Genomic DNA, 23,892 nt, shown 5'->3' with positions numbered 1-23,892 from the left:
TCCCTCTCTCCCTCCCCTGCTCATGCTCTCTCTCTATCTCTTTCAAAAATAAATAAATAAAAATAAAAAAGAACGTGTAAACAAGAGAAAGACTCTTGACCAGTCTCCAAAATTTTTTATCATCATTTGTAGAAATATTTTGGACACCGATACATATTGTGTTGAAGAAATATTTAACTGAAATTTAGTAATTCATTTATGACTAAATAAATTACTAGTTATTTTGCTCACATAAGATTATTCTTACAACTCTTAAAAAAATTAGTAAATTTGTAAATAAAATTATGCGTTGTCTATATTGGCATGTCTATAGGAGGCATCTGAAATGCAATGTAGCTAATCAAATGGCTTCTTAGGGATGGGATCTGGAATCACTTATTTTTCCATTTCTTCCCTGTAGTTTTCTGTATTGTTTGAACGCTAAAAATAAAACTGTGGACATTTTTGAATTTTAAATTAGGTTATAACAAATTTTCTATTTGGCATGGGTACTGAAACCGGGCGCTTTGTTTTCTCTATCTACAGATTGGAGGTGGGAGCCAGATGATCTATAATGTCCCACATGATAAAAGCATGATTCAAACTCCTTTTGATTTAAATAGGAAGGCTTTCCTCATCCTAGTTCTAAAGGACATGAAACCAAATGTTACAGAGAAATAGCAGAAGTCTAATAATATAAACCGCTTTGTAGTTGAAAGGGAAGCACTTCAAACAAGTGGTACTTTTTAAAAAAATGTTTATTTTCAGAGAGAGCACGAGCAGGGGAGGGGCAGAGAGAGAGAGAGGGAGAGAGAGAATCCCAAGCAGGCTCTGTGCTCGGCACAGAACCTGACGTGGGGCTCGATCTCACCACTGAGAGACCGCGACCTGAGCCGTTATCAAGAGTAGGACGCTCGGCTGACTGAGCCACCTAGATGCCCGGCAAGTGGTACTTTTTAAATCAAATGTTGAAATGTCCGAACATGCCAACATGGACCATAAAATTAAAGACCAAAGCTCACTTCTTTTTTCTAAAAGATTTTTTTTTTCTTAATGTTTTTATTTATTTTTGAGAAAGAGACAGAGCATGAGCAGGGAAGGGGCAGAGAGAGAGGGAGACACAGAATCGGAAGCAGGCTCCAGGCTCTGAGCCGTCAGCACAGAGCTCGATATGGGGCTCGAACTCACAGACTGTGAGATCATGACCTGAGCCGAAGTCGGACGCTCAACCGACTGAGCCACCCAGGCGCCCCCAAAGATCACTTCTTAATATAAAAGAACAGGTGGCAAAATATATAATCGCATGAAAAGATAGAAGAATTTAGCAAACATGAGGATAGTTGACCTCGCAAACTAACATCTCAGTCTTGAAATGTTTAATGGACTCATGAGCGCTTGGATTCACCTTCTGAGGGAAGGTATGGCATGCCACAAGCTATCGGGGTGGGGGGAAGAAACGGAAGACGAAATAAGAAATCTATCTATATAAGACACCGTCTTTAATAGATTTTTAGTAAACGTGCCTGCTGACTTTCGAAATAATTGTGGTTAAACGAATGCAAAGGTAAGGGCTTTCAGAAATTTCTTTGGGCTTATACTACCCAACGTAACATGAAGCGTGATGCAAGGCCTTGAGTATTAATGCCTAATGATACTGGACGTTGGAAGAAAGCTACAGCCTAATGCAGAGAAAAAATTATTTTGACAAGCTCTAATTTCCTTGTGTTCAATACTTGGAACACATAAGGGACTTAAAGAGTGAAATAAGATCGATATGTTAAAGAAATAGGAATACAGAACATGCAGAATGTGATTTTGGCTGCACGCCCGACTAGCAATTCTCAGGAGAAGGCAAGTGAAAGTTCCATCTTGATGCATTTAGAATTTAAAGGGCCCTGAGAAACCATTCCAAGTATGGAGAGAAACAACCTGAGGCCCAGAAAGTTTCAGAAGTCGCCCAAAGCACATCAGTTAGTTACTGGTTCTGGGTCCGGGAGAAAACAGGTGCAAGGACCACTTACAAAGAATCCGTGAAAGGGGGAGGGGGGGAAGCAGAAGAGGCACCCGTGCACAGCAGGGACCCCGTGCAGGGCTGTTCCTGACAAGTGGCGGATCAGGGAGACAGCAGCCAATGCCCTTGTGTGGACATCAGAGGCAGACACAGCCAGGGTTGCTTGTTAGGGCTGTCTGGTGCTCAAGGTCAATTTCCCTAGCGGTGGAGTAGACAGAGGCAAGTTCATGGCTGACAGCTCCCAGGAGAGCAGCAGCCTCCTTACCATGCTGCAAGAGGATGGCTGTGATGGGTACGTTGGAGTTACAACTCCTGCTGCGACCCAGCAGGCGTCTCCTCTCCACTTTGCGCTCATCCGCAAATGAGTCATCCTAAAATGCAGTAATTTTCTTTCTGTTGTTCCCATATACAATAACACGGGAAAATCAATCAATTTCTACCCTGTAGAATTAAAATAACCTTATGCATCTGTTTTTGTAATGTTTATTTATTTTTGAGAGAGAGAGAGAGAGAGAGCGCGCGAGAGCGCAGTGGGGGAGGGGCGGAGAGAGAGGGAGACAGGATCAGAGAGAGGGGAAGACAGAAGATCAGAAGCGGACTCTGTGCTGACAGCAAAAAGCCCCATTCGGGGCTCAAACTCACCAACCATGAGCCCAAGTCGGATGCTGAACCGACTGAGCCACCCCGGTGCCACAATAACCTTATGCGTTTAAAGTGAGTATCAGAGTGCCTGGGTGGCTCAGTCGATTAAGCGTCAGATTCTGGATTTCAGGCTCAGGTGTGTGAGTTCGAGCCCAGAATCCAGCTGTCTACTCTCAGTGTCAAGCCTGCTTGGGATTCCCTCTCACACTCTCTCTACCCCTCTCCAACTCTCTCTCTCTCGCTCGCTTTCTCTCAAAATAAATAAATAGGGGGCACCTCGATCCAACTTCGGCTCAGGTCACGATCTCGCAGTCCGTGAGTTCCAGCCCCACATCGGGCTCTGTGCTGACAGCTCGGAGCCTGGAGCCTGCTTCCGATTCTGTGTCTCCCTCTCTCTCTGCCCAACCCCCACTCACGCTCCGTCTATCTCTCTCAAAAATTAAATAAACGTAAAATAACAATAATGATAAAGGAATAAACTTAAAAAACCAAAGTGAAGATGATTATCTATTTCAAACAACTGAAAATGCCATATACACACTCATAACGTTAAAGGAAATGTAAACAAATGTAAACTGAAAGATAACTAGTTTTAAAAACTCAGAGTGAGGACATAGGAAAGCGAGCCCAGTTGTGGCTGTGGGCTTCCAGTTCAGCTCTGAGTTTCCTTGAGAACTGAATGGAAAAGAAAACGAATCAGTAAGAGGTTCCCAAGTGTCCACGAGATGAAAACAACAGGTGATCAAAGGAAACACAGTGTTTCCTAGCACTGACATCTAGGATACACTGTGACGCAGAAGGCCACACAGAAGCACCATTTCTGGGAGAAACTGTGTTGTGACATTCATAGGTTGTTAAACTGTCCCTCAGTGCCATAGGCATGCCTGCTCTCCATAAATTGAAAAGCGCTCGTAATCCGACTCTCGCATTGTTCAAAACTGCCACTCTCCTTTCCAGACAGGCTTGCGTCCTCACCAGCCCAGGAGCACACCCTCCTCCGTCCTCACACTCCTGTGACACTCTTTCCTCTACCCTTTCCAATTCTCCATGTCATTGAACATCAAAGAAAAAAAGGGCCAGACTATTGGAGCAAACACCGTCTTTCCCCAGGATTCTTAACATTTATTGTATTCAGCCAACCTCAACCAACACACCAGGTGGAAGGATTCTGGACCCCACTCGACTCCGCCGTTTGAACCCTTACGTGGGTACTTCGGGCTTCTCTACTCTGGCTTTCATTGGAAGCCTGTATACGATGAAAATATTCTTCAGGAATGAAGGGGTTATCAACACCTTCTCAGGCGAAACCAAACTAAGAAAATGTGCTAGCAGCAGAACTACCCTGAAATAGTGTCAAATGAAGCTCTTGAAATAGAAGAGAAATGATAATGCATGGAACTTGGAAACATCTAGAAAAAAAAGAGAATGATACACAACAGTGTGAGTACATGCAGAAGGCTTCCCACTTCTCTTGAGTTTTCTACATTATCTTCAATCGTTGACACAAACATTATAATATGGTGTGATTTTACACATGTAAAGAATCTTCTTTTATGTAGAAGAAATATTTGACAATTGTGGTATAAACAGAGGAGAAAGAAGGTTTTCTACACTCCATCTGAACGGATAAAATGGCAACACCAGTAGTCTGGGTATGAGTCACATACACACATGTCATGTAACACCTAGTGTGACCCCTGACAGGCTGTGCAAAGATATACAGTCGAAAACACTACGGATAAATCAAAATAGACTCTAAAGACCATTCAGGTAAACCACAGGTGGGCAGGAAACAGAAAACAGAAAAGCAAAAACAAACACAAAAAAATCAAAAAGCAGATCTTTACCCTCTCGTGTCAATGGGATGTCGCCTATAAATGGTTACGAACACACCAATTGAAAGACAAAGATTGGCAGAGTGGATTAAAAAGCATGACTCAACTATATGCTGTCTACGGTAAACACTTAAAAAATAATAATGTAGGCACATTAAAATTAAAAGGCTATATCATGCAAACATTAATCAAAGGAAAGGAGGGGCTGTATTAGCCTCAGATAGAGCAGACTTAACAGGAAAGGAACTTTCTAAAGACAGGGTTGTTAAATAATGATGAAAGAGTCAACTCACCAAGAAAACATAGAAACTCTAGATATGTATCCACTGAAAAACCGCCTCAACATCCACGAAGGACAAGTTGGTAGAGCTACAAAAAAAATAGACAAATCCATATTCATCGTTGAGGATTTCAACAAAGTACTATCAGCAGTTCGATAGAACTTTTAGACACAAAGGCAGCAAGGATGTAGAAAGACTTAACGAGGACACCAACCAGTGGGATGTAACTAACACTTACATAACACTCTACCCAGAAACAGAATACACTTTTTTTTCCCCCAACAGCTCATAGGACATATACCAAGATAACCTGTATCTTATGATACAAAACAAATCTCAACAACTCATAAATACCTGGCACTATGCAGGGTGTTTTCTCTGGCTATGGTAAAATCAAAATAGACGTCCATGACAAAAATTACAGACAATTCTCTAAACACTTGTAAACTAAACAGTAAACTTCTGAATAATGCATAGATCAGAGAGGAAATCGTGAACAAATTAAAAAAAAATCCGTTTAACTGAATGAGGAGAAAAATATACTGTATCGAAATCCGGGAGAGCAAAGATGAGAATCAACATTCTAAGACTAAATGCATACATTAGAAAAAGGAAAAGTGTCCAATCGATAATCAAAAACTCACATCTCAAGAATGTAAGAAAAGATGAGCAAAACAGGAAAAAGGAAATAATAAAGAACAGAAATTCACATAGTTGAAAACGGAAGAATTACAAAGAAAATCAATGAAATGAAGAGTTGGTGCTTTGACAAGTTGAGTAAAATTGACAAACATCTAGCAAAATGGACAATAAAAGAGAGAGAGAGAGAGAGAGAGAGAGAGAGAAAGGCACAAAGTACCTATATCGGGTATTGGACAGGAGATGCTTACTATAGACTTTGCAGACATTAAAAGGGCAATAATAAAGAAATAACATGGACAACGCCACACAAATAAATTTGACAGATAAAATGAGTGAATTTCTCAAACACACACACACACACACACACACACAAACTAACACAATTCACCTAATATACAAAGGCTAATTTGAATAGCTTAAAACTGCTAAGTAAATCAGATTAGTAATATGAAGACTCTCAAAAAAGAAATCTTCAGATCCAAATGACTTCACTGGGGAATTGCATCAAATACTGAGAAGTGAATTCAACACAATCCTTCCCAGTAAATAGAAGAAGAAGGGACACCCCGTAACTCATTTGATGAAGCTGGTGTTTCTCTGATTTTGAAACCAGAAAAAGACAGTATAACAAAAGAAAACTGTAGATGAATGTCCTCATGAACATAGATACAAAAAGCCTTAAAAGGCACACAGGATCTCTGTACTATGTTTCAAGACAGCATATGAACCTTCTCAAGAGATTCATCAGATAAAAAGGTTAATTTAAACAAACTCTTTCATTAGCCTGAAGCACCAGGCCCATGGAAAAATAGCTCGTATTGTTTTGTTTTGTTTTGTTTACTTTGAAAACACAGTCACGGATTATTACATGTGCGCTTATATTGGGCAAACTTAACAGGAAAATATATCAAGATGAAAGTTTTTCCTACAGTTAGGTAAGTCTATTTTGTGTAATTGGATAACTAAATAATCTAAATTCAGAAAAAATAAGATACACAGGCTGTTAATGGTGTGACAGAACTATGAATGGTAATTAAGCAAAAACAACTGTATATTTATATGTATACCTATATTTATATTTATATTTATACCTATATAATTACTCCCATTTGTAAAGTGAGAAAATATATGTAAATTGGGAAAACATATATATATTTGAGGAAAAAAATAAGTATATATAAACACCTCCATTTGTAAATTGAGAAAAACTCCCAAGCTCACAAAGTGGTTGTGGGATTATGTGAGGCAATGTATATGCCATAGACAGAACAATGTTCCCTGCCACGTTGTTCACATACTAATCACAGAACCTAGGAACGATACCTTTCATGGCAAAGGGGCTTACAGAGCCAATTAAGTTAGGGATCCTGAGCTGGAGAGATTTTCCAGGATTACTGAGGTGGGCCAGATATAACAGGGAGTCAGGTGGGTCAACGTCATAAAAAGGATAGACGACGGGGGAATCGAAGGTTGGGATGGAACTTTCTGAAGACGGAAGAAGAAGGAACCACACACCAAAAAAATGCAGGTACCCTTTAGAAGCTGGAAAGGTGCAAGAAACAGACTCTCCCCCAAAGCTTCCAGAAGGAAAACAGTCCTACCAACACCTTCTCTGTAACTGGAAGATTAACTGCCTTGTGTTATTTCAAGGAACCGAGTCATGGTGACTTGTCACGGCCACAGTAGGAAGCCGATACAATATATGAACACAACACTTTGGACCAAGATGGCATAAGAAGGAGCAGATTTATTCTCTCAGCCAAAACCACAAGAAGAGAAAATATTTGAAATGATGGTATTTCAAAATGTTGGATGTTAGGTGACAAAGGGCAGCGATCCCAGAGAGACAGGATACAGAAAAGGTGAGCCCTCCAGCGATCTCGGCTCGCTCACGGCCTCGAGAGAGTTTGCGGATGTGATGCAGGGTGAAGGAAGGAGGGCAGAGTCAGGGATGCCAGAGTGGGCTTCTGGAGAGGAGACGTGTGCATGGGTGTGTCCCTGTGAATCTCTGAGCACAGCGCCTGCCCGCAGAGGATACTCCGTGTCACCCACAAAAGCCAAGACACCCATCGTCCCAGTTCCTGGCACGCACCACGGGCCATGCTTGGCCCACCGGGTTGTATGACATCATTAACAACAATCACAAAAGGCTTCCCCGTGATTTCTATCATGTCCAGGACAATGGTTTTCTTGAGCACAAAAGTGACACACATTTCCCTCTTTCAATGGAAAGGATTTGTTAACCTTCACTTTAAAATGAAAACAACAGAGTCAACTTCCTTTTAACTGTCAAGAAAAATACCATTCAGTGAAACTGTGAAGTTAATAAAGAAATACGCCTTTAAATTTACAACCAGCAGCGGTCAGGGTCCTTTATCTTCAGGAAGGTGAGAAATCCTGGTTAGTTGCTTTATTCTCACTTTGAAAGAGCACAAAGTTCATAAATAATACGCTCAAGTGCAGCCAGCAAATGCCCCAAATTTCTTGAGGCATCTGTCACTGCCAAAGCAATGCACTGTTCTGGGTGTAGATTATTCCTAATGATTTATACATATTCTGAAACTCCCTCTAAAAGAGTCTGAACCGAGGGTGACAAATGTCTCTGCTCCTTGTTGGAACAAAGGAATATGTGTCATTTAACCGACTTCTACCGTTGTTTCCTCTGACATGAGCATCCTTTGGCTGGATGTAATATTCTCGAAAAATAGAATGATTGGGGCGCCTGGGTGGCGCAGTCGGTTGAGCGTCCGACTTCAGCCAGGTCACGATCTCGCGGTCCGTGAGTTCGAGCCCCGCGTCAGGCTCTGGGCTGATGGCTCGGAGCCTGAAGCCTGTTTCCGATTCTGTGTCTCCCTCTCTCTCTGCCCCTCCCCGGTTCATGCTCTGTCTCTCTCTGTCCCAAAAATAAAATAAAAATGTTGAAAAAAAAAAATTTGAAAAATAGAATGATAGAAATGTAAGTGACGAAAAGAGCTTCATAGCTTCATAGCCACGTGTTCATAAAGGGATCACTAAATACTTTGGAGATAGAGAATCTTGTCTTTATATGTATATATAGACATGCACGGGGTCGAGAGAGAGAGACCATAGAGTTCCTTATTGAATCTGATAGATCCATGGCGAACAATCGTACAGTCTGTTCTATCGACTAAGCTCTTCAAGAGTACAAATTGGACCACCCATAATTTTTACACTTTCCTGTTGTCAGTGTAGACTCAAAACGTTAAAAATACAACTCTGGAGATATGTGGGATGAACACACGCCAGAGAATGTGTCTACTCATCAGTGAGAGACTGACCGTACGGTAGAGCAGAATCAGTGGAATTTGAGAAAATGGGTACTTATAACCATCTATTATAAATACTCTACAATAAGATTTCTGGATATAAAGCAAGCTTTCTAGATACGGTAAGATTTCTAGATATATCCGCCACGACAATACAACAATCAGGCGGATTATCCCTTTCAACCTAGGCAGAACCCACTGGCATTTCTAGAAGACACAGTTCTGTAAATTAACATAAAACCTCACAGAGGCTGGGCTCAACTCCTACAGTAAGTAGCAAAGTCAAACACATTCTTAGCGAATTAATGATCCTTGCATGTGAAAAATGCGATCAAACGGTGCTCTAATATAACACTGGAAGGGCATGTCATTTCCTTCAGCCTTACTTCAAGTTGGGAAAAGTTTTCCTAACGCTGTGCTTCGTGGTATTCGTGTATAATGTCACTATTGATAGACCTGTATCATAGTTATCTTCATAATGTGATGGAAACAAACAAACAAAAAACCTGGTGAAAATCCTTAACGACCAAAGGCAGATTACATTCTTTCGGACACCCCAGTGCTATTTGACTTATCTAAGTTCGTACGGAACGGAGTCCTCCTGTTCACCGGTATTCGATTGTCAGTCTGAGTTCACTTGTAAAATTATTGTCCTCCACCCCTAAGGTTTCATTCAGCGTTATGTCCACAAAGAACCGGCAGGCACAACCAGCCGCCCTTTCTTGAGTGTCCCCCGAAGCAAGAAGAGAGAACACATGGGAAAGCTGTTCCGCCAACTAAAACAAGGGGAAACCTTAACAAGGGCAGGCAAAGGGCCTGGTGGGAGGGTCTCCAGCCCGAGGGACACGGTGGCTCTACAGATCCCGCAGCCGCTGGTTCCAGAGCCCATGGTGAGCATTATAGTTAGTGCACGTGAATAGCGGGAATCCCATTGACACAGGGCTGGATATTTCAAACAGCGTGATCCGTAGACATATGGAACCAGAAAACGTAGTTCAGAGCCCAGTTCAGAGACAAAAACAGAAAATTACTAATTGTTAAGCTAAAAAAATTTTTTTAATCGTGGGTAAATAACTAAAGTTTGTTGTTTTTTTTTTTTTAATATTTATTTTTGAGAGAGAGAGCACAAGTAGGGGAGGGGCAGAGACAGAGGGAGACACAGAATCTGAAGCAAGCTCCAGGCTCCGAGCTGTCGGCAGAGCTTGATGTGGGGGTCGAACCCACACACCATGAGATCATGATCTGAGCTGAAGTCGGATGTTTAAGCAACTGAGCCACCCAGGTGCCTCCAGCTTTTGTTGTTCTTATCTAATTCATTCCACAGATCATCTGATACAGGCTGTTCGCTTGACCTCTAAGAGTCATGCTCACCCAGGAAAAATACCCATTCGTCTGTTGCATTCTAGGCAGGGAGAAAACATGTAGGGTGAGCTAGCTCACCTCTAGCTGTGCCCTTTCCCGTTTTCAAACAAATTCTCAGGCAGCAAATACTTTTTTTCTTCCTTCTGCTTGATTTTTAGTATTTTGCTCTTCTTTCTCTAGTTGCCTAAGATCACTGATTAGAAATATTGACTATTGACTTGAGAAAAAAGTTTAATGCTATATGTATTCCTCTCACCATTGCTTTGGTGGTGCCTCACAAATCTCAATACATTGTATTTTCGTATGATTAAACATATTTGCTAATTCCCTTTGAGAATTTGATTATTCTTATGGATTATTTAGAAGTGCCTTGTTTAGGGGCACCTGGGTGGGTCAGTTGGTTAAGTGTCTAACTTCTGCTCAGATCATGATCTCACAGTTCGTGAGTTCAAGTCCCGCGTCAGGCTCTGTGCTGGCAGCTCAGAGCCCAGAGCCTGGTTCAGATTCTGTGTCTCCCTCTTTCTCTGCCCCTTTCCCACTCATGCTCCCTCTCTCTCTGTCTCAAAAATAAATAAACATTTAAAAAACATTTTTTTAAAGAAGTGCCTTGTTTAATTTTCAAAGAGATGTTACTTTCATCTTTCTGTTACTGACTTCTAGTCCAGTTCCATTATGGTCTGAGAATATACTTTCTATGATTGCAATTTTTTAAATGTGTTAAGGTTTGATTTATGACACAGAAAATATGGCCTATATTGGCAAATATCCCACTTTAAAAGAACGTGTTCTGCTGTTGTTAGATGGAGTGTCCGATAAATGCCAGTTAAGTCCAACTGGTTGATGGTGTTGTTCAGTTCTTTTATACCCAGCTGATTTTCATCTCCTAGCTCTGCTACGATGGAGAGAAATGAGTGAAAGTCTCCACCTACAGTGTGGGTTTCTCTCCTTCTTTCAGGCATCACTTTTTCTTTCGTATATTTTCAAGCTCTCTCAGATGCATCCACGTTAGGATTATATCGTCTGATGAACTGACACTGTTGTAACTACGTGACGTCCCTTTTCATCCTGGTGGCTGTTTTTGCTCTGTACTCTACTTTCACTGGTATTAACAAAGCGACCCCAATGCTCGATACCACAATTTTCATCAGGGATCTATTCCTGGGTAACAAACCATCCCAAACTTAGCAACTTAAAACAATAAACATTTTAAATTGCACAATGGTCGGAGAGTCAGGAATCTAGGAGCAGCTTAGTGGGGTTTTCTGGCTCTGCCTTCACCTGAGACCTCCGTTACCTGAAGGGAAGTGGATCTGCTCTCAAGCTCACTCATGTGGCTCTTGGCAGGAGGCTTTAGGTCCTCGCCATGTGGATGTGTCTATAGGGCTGCTCACAGCCTAGCCACTGGCTTCTCATGGAGCTTGTGCTGAGAGAGAGAGAAAGAGAGAGAGAGAGAAGAGCTGCTGGGTCTTTCACCACAAAACTTTAATTTTGGAATGACGTACTGTCACATCTGCCATGTTGGTCACATAGACTGGCCCTGGCACAATGAATGTTCACCCGAGAGTGTGGATACCAGGTGACAGGAGTCACTGGGGGCTGTCTTGGAAGCTGGTGCCCACCAGAGTGGTCCTTCCCATATCTGGACTTTTTCTCTGTCTGTTTCTATGCATTATTTCATCTTTGAAATTCAGGATTTTTCTTTCTCTCTCTCTATCTATCATTTTGTACTGTACACAGGACAGCATAGATAACACATTGTAGAGACCCTGGATTGTGCTATTTTTCTCAAAAGAGTATTGGATGTAATTCTGGAAGGCGGGAAAATCATCACCAGATCACTGTGATCATAGGCTGGCCCGGAGTATGCTTTTTAATGGGAGGCTTATTTCAGCTTTGCCTTTACTCCGAGTGTATAAAGATTTGTCCCAGATTAGAGTCTTTTTTAGGGTCTCCACTGAATGCCAGAGGTTTTCACCAAAGTCTCTGCACTCAGGACGAACCCTAGCCACGGTATTACTGTAGCTTTTTACTGTCCTATCACTGTCCCAGCACTCAGCTTACCTACTGCCAATAGTTACGAGTCCTTGAATTTTTCTCCAAACCTGTGCAGCCCAAGTGTTGACCACAGACTTGAGCAGCATCTCCGCACAGGTTTCTGAAGTTCTCTCAGCTCCTCCAAGCCCCCTGGCACCGCCCTCCCCAACCCACCCAGCCTGGCAGTCTCTCATTCTGAGAACTTTTCACTCTGCCCACGTGATAGCTGGTCCCTCTGGAGTTCCGCCTCCCTGTGCCCGCCAACACAATGTCCCCAGGAACAAACCCGGATGGATGGAGGGCTCACTTCACATGCCTCCTCCTTTTAAGATTTATAATCTTATATTCAAAAAAATTTTTTTTAACATTTATTCATTTTTGAGAGGCAGAGAGAGACAGAGCGCAAGTGGGGGAGGGGCTTAGAGAGAGAGAGACAACAGAATCTGAAGCAGGTTCCAGGCTCTGAGCTGTCATCACAGAGCCCGACGCGTGGCTCAAACCCATGAATGGCGAGATCATGACCTGAGCCGACGTCAGACGCCTAACCAACTGAGCCACCCTGGCACCCCTATAATCTTGTATTTTTTATTGCACATAGTGGTTCTGCATATTTTTCTGAGTTCTGTGGTTGGTCATGACAGCTATTCTCCCTCCTATTTATTTTTTAAAGTCTTTTCGATCACTTCACAAATATCTCATGGATTTAGGCATTGTCAGATTCAGAGCCCTTTAGTTAACTTTTGGGAATGAAAGGCGAATCTTTTGAAGAGGGATCGGTAACATATGAAATATCCCTCCACAACTCGTATTAGCTATGCGGCCCAATGGACAGTGACAGTGAGCCCCCGCATAGAGCTGTTACCTGGCATGGGGTTCTATCATTTCTGTGTCACGTCCTATTCTTTTTTTTTTTTTAATTTTTTTTAACGTTTTATTTATTTTTGAGACAGAGAGAGACAGAGCATGAACGGGGGAGGGGCAGAGAGAGAGGGAGACACAGAATCGGAAACAGGCTCCAGGCTCCGAGCCATCAGCCCAGAGCCCGACGCGGGGCTCGAACTCATGGACCGAGAGATCGTGACCTGAGCCAAAGTCAGACGCCCAACCGACTGAGCCACCCAGGCGCCCCATCACGTCCTATTCTTAAAGAAAACATATTTTTAAAGAGACTTAATTGTGCTTCTTACATTGTAACAAGACATAACAGTTCCAGAGTCACTTGGAATATACCATGGGGTAATGATATAAAAGTTATATCATCACCCTACAACCCGCAACAATAGAAACAGTTGCTATGTTTTAACAATATTTATGTTAAATGTTTTAAATACAACATATTTAAAAACGCCCCACTCCCTAGCTTGTCAATAAGGTAAGCAGATTGGAGAAGACTTATTCCCACTTGCGTTTTGAGTATTTTACCTTTTGCTCTGACCGATGTTTGCTACGGACAAAAAGACGGTTTCATAAGAAAGGGAAACCACAAGATCTCCAGCCATTTTCTTCCAACCTGTCCCCCTCCTCAAATTAAGCCATTTCTTAGCATGGTTAGTATTAGGCCTAACAATTGAAATTTTGGCTACTAGAGTCAAGATTGAACCAGAAAATATACCTAAGAAGAGCTGGAAATAACTCCATGACCATATATGTGATTAGAAATCCACATGTTTAGAATCGCATAAAACATTGTGTTACGCTTTTGTGGACAAGACAGCCCAGGACTGGTCCATCGGTGACTTTCAGTGGAGATAGCATAATGCAGTACAAATTAAAAATGAGTCCTCTTCAAGCATAAAATCATTTTTATTCGCTACCAACTATATAAAAATAGAGGTGGACATAAAAGAATGTTTATTTAAGGAAATGCTCATGACATCATCTTCAAAGAAAAACGAAAATATTCACGGGTTAGCATTTCATTTGTTAAAAAAAAAAAAAAGTTGGTGAAAATTTAGTTCTGTATTTGCCAACACAGAATTTTCATTGATTGTCACTTTTTTGGCCAAACTTAATTTTTTCCTGTATTTTCTGAATTATATAAAAAGACATGTATTTACTTTCCTTTTGCTCCAAAGTGAGAGCATTTCACTTTTTAACAAAGGGGTATTTTAAAAATAAAAACGGTTTTAAAATGTGCTAAATGAAAGAAGTCAGACACAAAAGGCAAGATATTATAAGATCCCGTTTATGTGGGTGTCCAGGATAGACAAATCCGTGGAGAAAGAAAGTGGATGAGTGGTTTCCACGATTGGTGGGGGGTAGGGCGATGGTGTCCGTAAATGCAGAGTGACTGCTATTTATGTGAATTATATCTTAATAAAAAAAGTTCAAGTAAAATCTTTTAGAGTAAGATAATGTACTTTAGTCATCATATATTGGTACGCATTTCTAATCAGTTTTTAAAAAAAGCTTTATTAAGATATAATCCACATAATATAAAATTCAACCATCAAAAGTAGCCAGTTCAGGGGTTCTCACATATCGGCAGAGTTATACATCCATCAACACGAATCCTGGAACATTTTCAATACCTCCCGAGAAATCCATACTCATTGTTAGCAGGCACGAACCATCGTCTCCCCAACCCAGCCACTCTGGCCTGGGCAGCAGCTATATGTTCTAATACTTGTACATTTGCCTATTGGGGGCACGCCATCTACATGGAATCATCTGGGGGCTCCTGGATGGCTCAGTCGGTTAAGCGGCCGACTTTGGCTCAGGTCTTGATCTCACAGTCTGTAGGTTCGAGCCCCGCGTCGGGCTCTGTGCCGACGGCTCGGAGCCCGGAGCCTGCTTCGGATTCTGTCTCTCTCTCTCTCTGCCCCTCCCCCACTCATGCTCTGTCTCTCTCTCTCTCTCTCTGTCAAAAAATGAATAAACATTAAAAAAATATAAAAAAATAAATGGAATAATCTAAATCATGGCTATCTGTGATTGAATGCATCTACTTAGCAGGTTTTCCACGTATATTCTAGCGTGTATCAGTACTTTGCTCCTTCGTATCGTTGGATAGATTCAAATGCATGGGTATCCTGTGTATTGTTGAGCCAGCCCTCAGTTAATAGACATTTTGTCGTTTTCAGTATGGGGCCAAAATAAGTTCTGCTGGTATGAATATTCATGTATTGGTTTATAAGTTTCCATTTTTTTTCTGAGCGGGGGGCATACATGGAGATGTGGAGTCACTGGGCCAGACGGTCCCCCTCGATCGCCAAATTGTTTTCCCAAAATGGTACCACGTATATTCCCACCGGCAGTATATGAGCTTTCTCCTTTCTCCACATCATGGCAAACCCTTGTTTGTTGTCTGCCTCTTTAAATTTTTTTTTTTTCAACGTTTATTTATTTTTGGGACAGAGAGAGACAGAGCATGAACAGGGGAGGGGCAGAGAGAGAGGGAGACACAGAATAGGAAACAGGCTCCAGGCTCTGAGCCATCAGCCCAGAGCCTGACGCGGGGCTCGAACTCACGGACCACGAGATCATGACCTGGCTGAAGTCGGACGCTTAACTGACTGCGCCACCCAGGCGCCCCTGTTGTCTGCCTCTTTAATTACAACTATCTTAGTGTGTATGAAGTCGTAGGTCATTGCAGCTCTGATGTACATTTTCTGAATAATTATGCTGAGCAACTTTGCATGCGTTTATTTGCCACGTGTATATTTTCTGTGGAGAAATGCCTACTCAGATCCTTCGCTCATTTTTATTTGGTTTTATTTGGTTACTTGGGGTTTTTTTATTATTGAGTTGTGAAAGCTTTTTATTTTTTTAATATGAAATTTATTGTCAAATTGGTTTCCAGACAACACTCATCCCAACAGGTACCCTCCTCAGTGCCCATCGCTCACCCTCCCCTCCCTCCCACTCCCCATCAACCCTCAGTTTGTTCTCAGTTTTTAAGAGTCTCTTATGATTTGGCTCCCTCCCTCTCTAACCTTTTTTTTCCCTTCCCCTCCCCCATGGTCTTCTGCTAAGTTTCTCAGGATCCACATAAGAGTGAAAACATGTGGTATCTGTCTTTCTCTGTATGACTTATTTCACTTAGCACAACACTCTCCAGTTTCATCCACGTTGCTACAAAAGGCCAGATTTCATCCTTTTTCATTGCCATGTAGTATTCCATTGTGTATATAAACCACAATTTCTTTATCCATTCATCAGTTGATGGACATTTCGGCTCTTTCCGTAATTTGGCTATTGTTGAAAGTGCTGCTGTTAACATTGGGGTACAAATGCCCCTATGCATCAGCACTCCTGTATCCCTTGGGTAAATTCCTAGCAGTGCTATTGCTGGGTCATAGAGTAGGTCTATTTTTAATTTTTGAGGAACCTCCACACTGTTTTCCAGAGTAGCTGCACCAGTTTGCATTCCCACCAACAGTGCAAGAGGGTTCCCGTTTCTCCACATCCTCTCCAGCATCTATAGTCTCCTGACTTGTTCATTTTGGCCACTCTGACTGGCGTGAGGTGATATCTGAGTGTGGTTTTGATTTGTATTTCCCTGATGAGGAGTGACATTGAGCATCTTTTCATGTACCTATTGGCCATCTGGATGTCTTCTTTAGAGAAGTGTCTATTCATGTTTTCTGCCCATTTCTTCACTGGATTATTTGTTTTTCGAGTGTGGAATTTGGTGAGCTCTTTATAGATTTTGGATACTAGCCCTTTGTCCGATATGTCATTTGCAAATATCTTTTCCCATTCCGTCGGTTGCCCTTTAGTTTTGTTGATTGTTTCCTTTGCCATGCAGAAGCTTTTTATCTTCATGAGGTCCCGATAGTTCATTTTTGCTTTTAATTCCCTTGCCTTTGGGGATGTGTCAAGTAAGAAATTGCTGCGGCTGAGGTCAGAGAGGTCTTTTCCTGCTTTCTCCTCTAGGGTTTTGATGCTTTCCTGTCTCACATTCAGGTCCTTTATCCATTTTGAGTTTATTTTTGTGAATGGTGTAAGAATGTGGCCTAGTTTCATTCTTCTGCATGTTGCTGTCCTGTTCTCCCAGCACCATTTGTTAAAGAGACTGTTTTTTTTCCATTGGATATTCTTTCCTGCTTTGTCAAAGATTAGTTGGCCATACTTTTGTGGGTCCAATTCTGGAGCCTCTATTCTATTCCATTGGTCTATGTGTCTGTTTTTGTGCCAATACCATGCTGGCTTGATGATGACAGCTTTGTAGTAGAGGCTAAAGTCTGGGATTGTGATGCCTCTCACTTTGGTTTTCTTTTTCAAGATTGCGTTAGCTATTCGGGGGCTTTTCTGGCTCCATACAAATTTTAGGATTATTTGTTCTAGCTCTGTGAAGAATGCTGGTGTTATTTTGATAGGGATTGCACTGAATGTGTAGATAGCTTTGGGTAGTATTGACATTTTAACAACATTTATTCTTCTAATCCATGAGTATGGAATGTTTTTCCATTTCTTTGTATCTTCTTCAATTTTCTTCATAAGCTTTCTATAGTTTTCAGCATACAGATCTTTTACATCTTTGGCTAGATTTATCCCTAGGTATTTTATGCCTCTTGGTGCAATTGTGAATGGGATCAGTTTCTTTATTTGTCTTTCTGTTGTTTCATTATTAATGTATAAGAATGCAACTGATTTCTGTACATTGATTTTGTATCCTGCAACTTTGCTGAATTCATGTATCAGTTCTAGCAGACTTTTGATGGAGTCTATCCAGTTTTCCATGTATAATATCATGTCCTCTGCAAAAAGTGAAAGCTTGACTTCATCTTTGCCAATTTTGATGCCTTTGATTTCCCTTTGTTGTCTGATTGCTGATGCTAGAACTTCCAACACTATGTTAACCAACAGAGGTGAGAGTGGAAAGCTCTTTATATATTTTGAAACTTCTTTATGTATAGTACCTTCTAAGACATGATTTGTAAATATTATCTCCCCTTCTTTGGGGTGTTTTCTCACCTTCTTGGTGATATTATCTGTTGCACAAAAGGTTTTAGCTTTAAAGCATTTCCCTTTATCCGCTGTTTTCTTTTGCATTTATGCATTGGTGTCATTTGTAAGAAATTGGTTCCTAACACAGGTCACAAGATTTACTCTCATGTGTCCTTCTAAGTGCTTTACAGTTTTAGCTTTTACATTTAGTTCTTTGATATATTTAAGTTTATTTCGATACATGGTGTGAGATGCTAGCCCAACTTCAATCTCTTACATGTGGATATCCAGTTTTTCCTAAAACACATGTTAGAAAGACTATTCTTTTTCCCATTGAATTGTCTTGACCCTTAGTTGAAAATCAATTTACCAGTAATGTGTTTATTTCTTTATACTCAATTCTATTCTATTGATCCAAAAGCTAGTATCATACTGTCTTGAGCATGTATTTCTGTAAGAAGTTTTGAAAGCAGAAAGTGTGACTTCTTCAGCTTTTTCTTCTTTTTCATGACTATTTTGACTATTCTGGGTCCACTGCATTTCTATACGATTTTAGGATTACCTTGTCAATTCCTGCACAAAAGACAACTGTGATGAATAGAAATTGTATTGAATCTGTGGATCAGCTGGGGGAATATTTTTTAATGTTTATTTATTTATTTTGAGAGGGGGAGAGGGCAGAGAGAGAATCCCAAGCAGGCTCCGCACTGCCAGCACAGAGCCCCACGTAGGGCTCAAATTCATAAACCATGAGATAACCGTAAACCATGAGTTGAGATGAAATCAAGAGTCAGACACTTAACCAAGTGAGCCACTCAGGTGCCCTAGGGGGAATATTGTTATCTTAGAAATAGTAATCCTTTGATAGAAAACTATGGAATTTCCTTATATTTATTTAGATATTTAATTTATTTCAATGACGTTTTAAAGTTTTCAGTGTACAAGTCTTAACGTTTCTCTTTATTTGTTAAGAGTTTTTTACTCTGATTCTATTGTAAATGGAATTATCTTCTTAATCTCATTGCTAATGTGTGGAAATACAATTGGTTTTGGCTTATTGACCTTGTTTGCTGCAACCTTGGTGAGTTCATTCATTAATTCTAATAGATTTATATCGGAGTGTGGGGATTTTTATGTATAAAAGGTCATGTTCTGCAAAGAAAGATGTTTGTTTGTTTGTTTGTTTCCCCTTTGCAGTCAGGATGCTTTATGTCTTTTCACTTGCCTAATTGTCCAGGATAGATCTCTAAACACAATATTGAATAGTGGTAAGATCAATAGTGTCCCTGTTCCTCATCTTAGGAGGAAAGCACTTAGTTTTTCACTACTAAACTATATTTCCTTTGGACTTTTTTTTTTTTTTTGTAGCTGTCCTTTATTAGGCTGAGGAAATTCCCTTCCAGTTCCAATTGGTGAAGTTTTTGTATCATGAAGGAGTGTTGGATCTTATCAAATTTCATTTGTGTGTGTGTCTGCTGAGAGATTCATGTGGTATATCCAACCTTCATTCTAATGATGAAGCTTATTACATCAATTGACTTTCAGGTATTTAACCACTGTTGTATAGATCGCACTGGGTCACAGTGTAAAATCTTTTTTTTTTTTTTTAAACTTTTTTCAACGTTTATTTATTTTTTGGGGGGGACAGAGAGAGACAGAGCATGAATGGGGGAGGGGCAGAGAGAGAGGGAGACACAGAATGGGAAACAGGCTCCAGGCTCCGAGCCAACAGCCCAGAGCCTGACGCGGGGCTCGAACTCCCGGACCGCGAGATCGTGACCTGGCTGAAGTCGGACGCTTAACCGACGGCGCCACCCAGGTGCCCCATGTAAAATCTTTTCTTATGTATGTTTTTGGATTCATTTTGCTAGTATTTTGTTGAGAATTTTTGCCTCTCTGTTTATAAGGTTTATACATCTGTGGTTTTCTTCTGTTCTCTCTCTTGGTTTTGGCACCGGGGAAATATCAGCCTGATAGAACAAATGACAAGAGTGCCTCTGGCTTCTGTTTCTTGGAAGAATTTGGGCAGGATTGACGTGAAATCTTTAACTGTTTGCTGGAAATCACCAGTACAGCCACTCGATTCAGGTTTTCAAGTTGCTTGTGTTCACATTTTCTGTTACTTTAAAAAAATTTTTTTTAACATTTATTCATTTTTTGAGAGACAGAGGAGACAGAGCGTGAGCAGGGGAGGGGCAGAGAGAGAGGGAGACACAGAAACCGAAGCAGGCATCAGCCTCTGAGCTGTCAGCACAAAGCCCAACACAGGGCTCGAACCCATGAAGCTGAAGTTTGTGACTTGAGCCAAAGTCAGATGCTCAAGATGCTCAGATGCTTAATTTCCCTCTAACACTTACCTCTTCTACATCCCTTAAGTCTTGATAGGTTATTTTTTTGTTTTCATTTATGTCAAAGTATTTTCTAACTTCTGATGTGAGTTCTGTGCCCCACAATCCCCCACCACCCCCAAGAACTTGTTTCTGCTGATTTGGTTTTTTAGTGTCCTGACTGGACTCATACTTTGAAGTCAATTTCCCCGGCCCCCAGCATACAACCTCTGATGCTTCTGATCAATTTTTTTTTTTTTGTAATCTCTGAGCCTCACCTTCTCTGTGTCACCCCAGAGTCAGCACCATTTACTGTCAGCCATTGATGGGTCAGAGTTGTGGTTTAAGCCCCCAGACCAGTGAAACCTTCATCTTTTACTGTTGGGTCTGTGCACAGCTTGGAGACTGCTGTCCCTGTTCCGGGAGCATAGGAGTATGTCCTGAAATCAACCCTATATCTGTACCTCTGGAGTTCCCTCTGTAGCCACTCCTCGGACAACGTGGCCTGGAGTGTTGGGATAATATACCTGATCAACAGGAATGACTGTGGTTTTACATGGGCTCTATTTGAAGATTTGTTTTTTAATTTTTATTTTCTTTCTATTTTTAAGTACTCTCTCTACCCCAGTGGGGCTCCAACTCACAGCTCTGAGATCAACAGTCACATGCTCTACTGACTGAGCCGGCCAGGCGCCCCGGGGTGGGGGTGGGGGGGGGGCCTCTATCTGAAATGTCTCCTTCCCTGATCTTCCTTTTAAAAAGCCTCCAGCTCTTCCGTGTCTGCTGATATCACACTCCCTTGTGCATCCCCAGTAGTGGCCAGCTGGCCATTCTATCCTAAATGATCTCTTGGGGCATACGTTCCTCAACAATGGAAGCCCAACGGATCAGGGTGCTGGTAGGCCCAGAGTGTCGCTGGGCTTTGAGGCCCCTGGCCAGAACCTCTGCACTCTGGAGAAGAAGCTGGGAGCAGGGATGGGAAACCCCCTCCTCACCAGCAGACACACCTGGATCCTTCCTGCGGGGGCAGAGCTGTGTGCGGAAGAGTTGGGTGGGTGGTAGTGAGCAGTGCCAAGACCGGTTGCCACCGTTGCTGAGTATAGATCTTCAAAAGGAAGATCAGGGAAGGAGACGGGGCGAGAGAATGGGCACTGCCCCCCCCCCCCAGCGGCCACCACCTGCTTTGCATCAGCTGTGCACCATGCGGCGCTGTGCGAAGTGTGTGTTTTCCAACTTTTCTGGGCACTGAACCCAAGAGAAATAGTTCTTGATGGCCGCGCCCCCGCTGGGGAGTAGGCGAGATGGAAACCACTCAGCCTGCTGGAAGGGTCTTCTGCAAGGCAGAACTGTGGGTGTAAGCGCCACCGCCTGCCCGGGGCCTGAGCGTCCGTAGACGATGTAGAATACGTGTTTCTCCATTTGATGTAGCCCCTCTGATCCGTGTAGAGAGACTCTGAATGATTGTCTTCGCTAATTTTCATCAGTTTAACAAGTGTCTGTCCGGAGGAGAGGCTTGCTTAAGACCCTTACGCTTTCATTCCAGAAGCCCTGCTCACCACTTACGCTTTCTGGGACTAAATCTTGAATTCATAGATATTTCGTAGATATTTTCTGCTCCTGTTCCCAACAGTGAACGCTTAGCTTTTTGAGGTCAGGAAAAAAACCTTAGATTTCTGTACTGACTAGCTGTGAGATAGCATTAAATGTAACACACAGAAAAGCTTCGAAGTTAAAAAGATAACAGGAGACCAAAAAAAAAGATAACAGGAGACAACATCACATTAAAATGAAGACATGTAGGAATGCCTGGGTGACTCAGTCAGTTGAGTGGGTGGCGCTTGATTTCAGCTCAGGTCATGATCTCACAGTTTGTGGGTTCAAGCCCCGTGTTGGGCTCTACGCTGACGAGGCAGAACCTGCTTGGAATTTTCTGTCTCCCTCTCTCTCTCTCTCTGCCTCTCCCCCACCTATGTGCTCTACCTATGTGCTCTCTCTCTCTCTCTCTCTCTCTTAAAATAAATAAATAAAACATTAAGATGAAGACATTGATTCAAAGATTATTCCTACCTGTTCAAACATTAAATCACAAAATACATCTAGTATATCATCAAGAAAACACAGTCTTTTTTCAACAAGTTAGTGCGTAGTGCTTTCCAATGTCAAATTTCTTTTCTTTAAGTACCTGCAAGGCAGAAGAAATATTGCTGAAAGCTTCCTAACATAACCATCTTGCCTGCCTTTGTGCATGGATTTGTGAGCTCCGGGAAGGCAGGAGAAAATCCTTACTTTAAATTTTCTGACCTGAGACTGCCATGGTGGCTGGGTCAGATGAGCTCATGTGAACCACAGACCAGGCCACAGAAAGGGTTGTCCTGACAACTGGACTTGCCTGACCCAGTTTTTCATCCCTGTTATGAATCTGCAACTCCAATTTCTTTTGTTCTAAGTCAATTAAGAAAAACATAAAAATTCAGTACATTTCTTTAAAAGCGGAGCCAGCCCAAAGGAAAAGCGATGCCCAGGGCCCTGGGTTGTTCTGAATGCAAGTAAAAACCCTTCACACTAGTTCAAACCGGCCTATGGGAGAAACGGAGAAAATCTCCTGTGTGGTTTTCTTCCCTCTGGGACCACGCCTACCCTTGCCGCGATCGTCTGTGGTAGATTCTCAAGTCCTCTAGTAAATTGCAGACCACTGTTTGCAGCCACCAACCACCTCCCACCCCTCAGGTGGAACCAGCTCCTGGTTCCCGGGTGGAACCAGGAAGGGTACAAGACAGGGTAAGGAGCCCTGTTTTGGAGGGTCTGGTGTGTTGCCACACGCTGAGCTAGTGCTGACTACGTTGGAGTGCTGCCTCCCCTTTCTCAGCCTACCATTTCTCCCCAAGTTCATTCATTCGCCCCGTATCATGTCTTCCTGCTTGTCTGATTACTGACAGCTTCCCTCATTTTTGCCCCCATTGCGAATTCAGGACCAACCAGAGAAAGACAAATATGCGTGCTTGTCTGCTTATCCCAGTCACATGGGATGGCCCCTTCTAGTTAGCCTGCCGATAGCTTTCCCCATGCCTACGGCCTCCAAGCAGAGCAGAACTGAGGTCTTCCCTTTTTTCCACTCTGAATCTCTCCCACCCCTTTGCCTGCCTATACTTCTCTGCCAAAACACAAGTTATGGTAGCTGATTCCCTTGTGACGGCAAGCTCTAAATAGATAACGTTTCCCTGTTTCCATTGGGTTGGGTGCCTTTGTTTCCACATGATGGAACACCTTGTGGACGACAAAAAAAGGAAAGGGTCAGTCCTCTGTTATTCATTAGTCCTGACTCCATTCAAAATTTTTGTCGAGTACACACATTACTGACGAAATAACAGTCCGTGAAATAAACATCTCGTGTCTGTTGGGTAAATTAGCCAGCCGCCTCTGCAACCGTGTTGTGAGTTTGGCGAATAAAACCTACGGAAGTAGGATCCAGTCACAATAATCTTTTTTTTCAACGTTTATTTATTTTTGGGACAGAGAGAGACAGAGCATGAACGGGGGAGGGGCAGAGAGAGAGGGAGACACAGAATCGGAAACAGGCTCCAGTCTCTGAGCCATCAGCCC

The sequence above is a fragment of the Prionailurus viverrinus genome, chromosome D4, assembly GCF_022837055.1.
Source record: "Prionailurus viverrinus isolate Anna chromosome D4, UM_Priviv_1.0, whole genome shotgun sequence".
Classification (NCBI taxonomy): domain Eukaryota; kingdom Metazoa; phylum Chordata; class Mammalia; order Carnivora; family Felidae; genus Prionailurus; species Prionailurus viverrinus.
The sequence above is the reverse complement of the archived record's forward strand: the minus strand, read 5'-3'. Positions refer to the sequence as shown.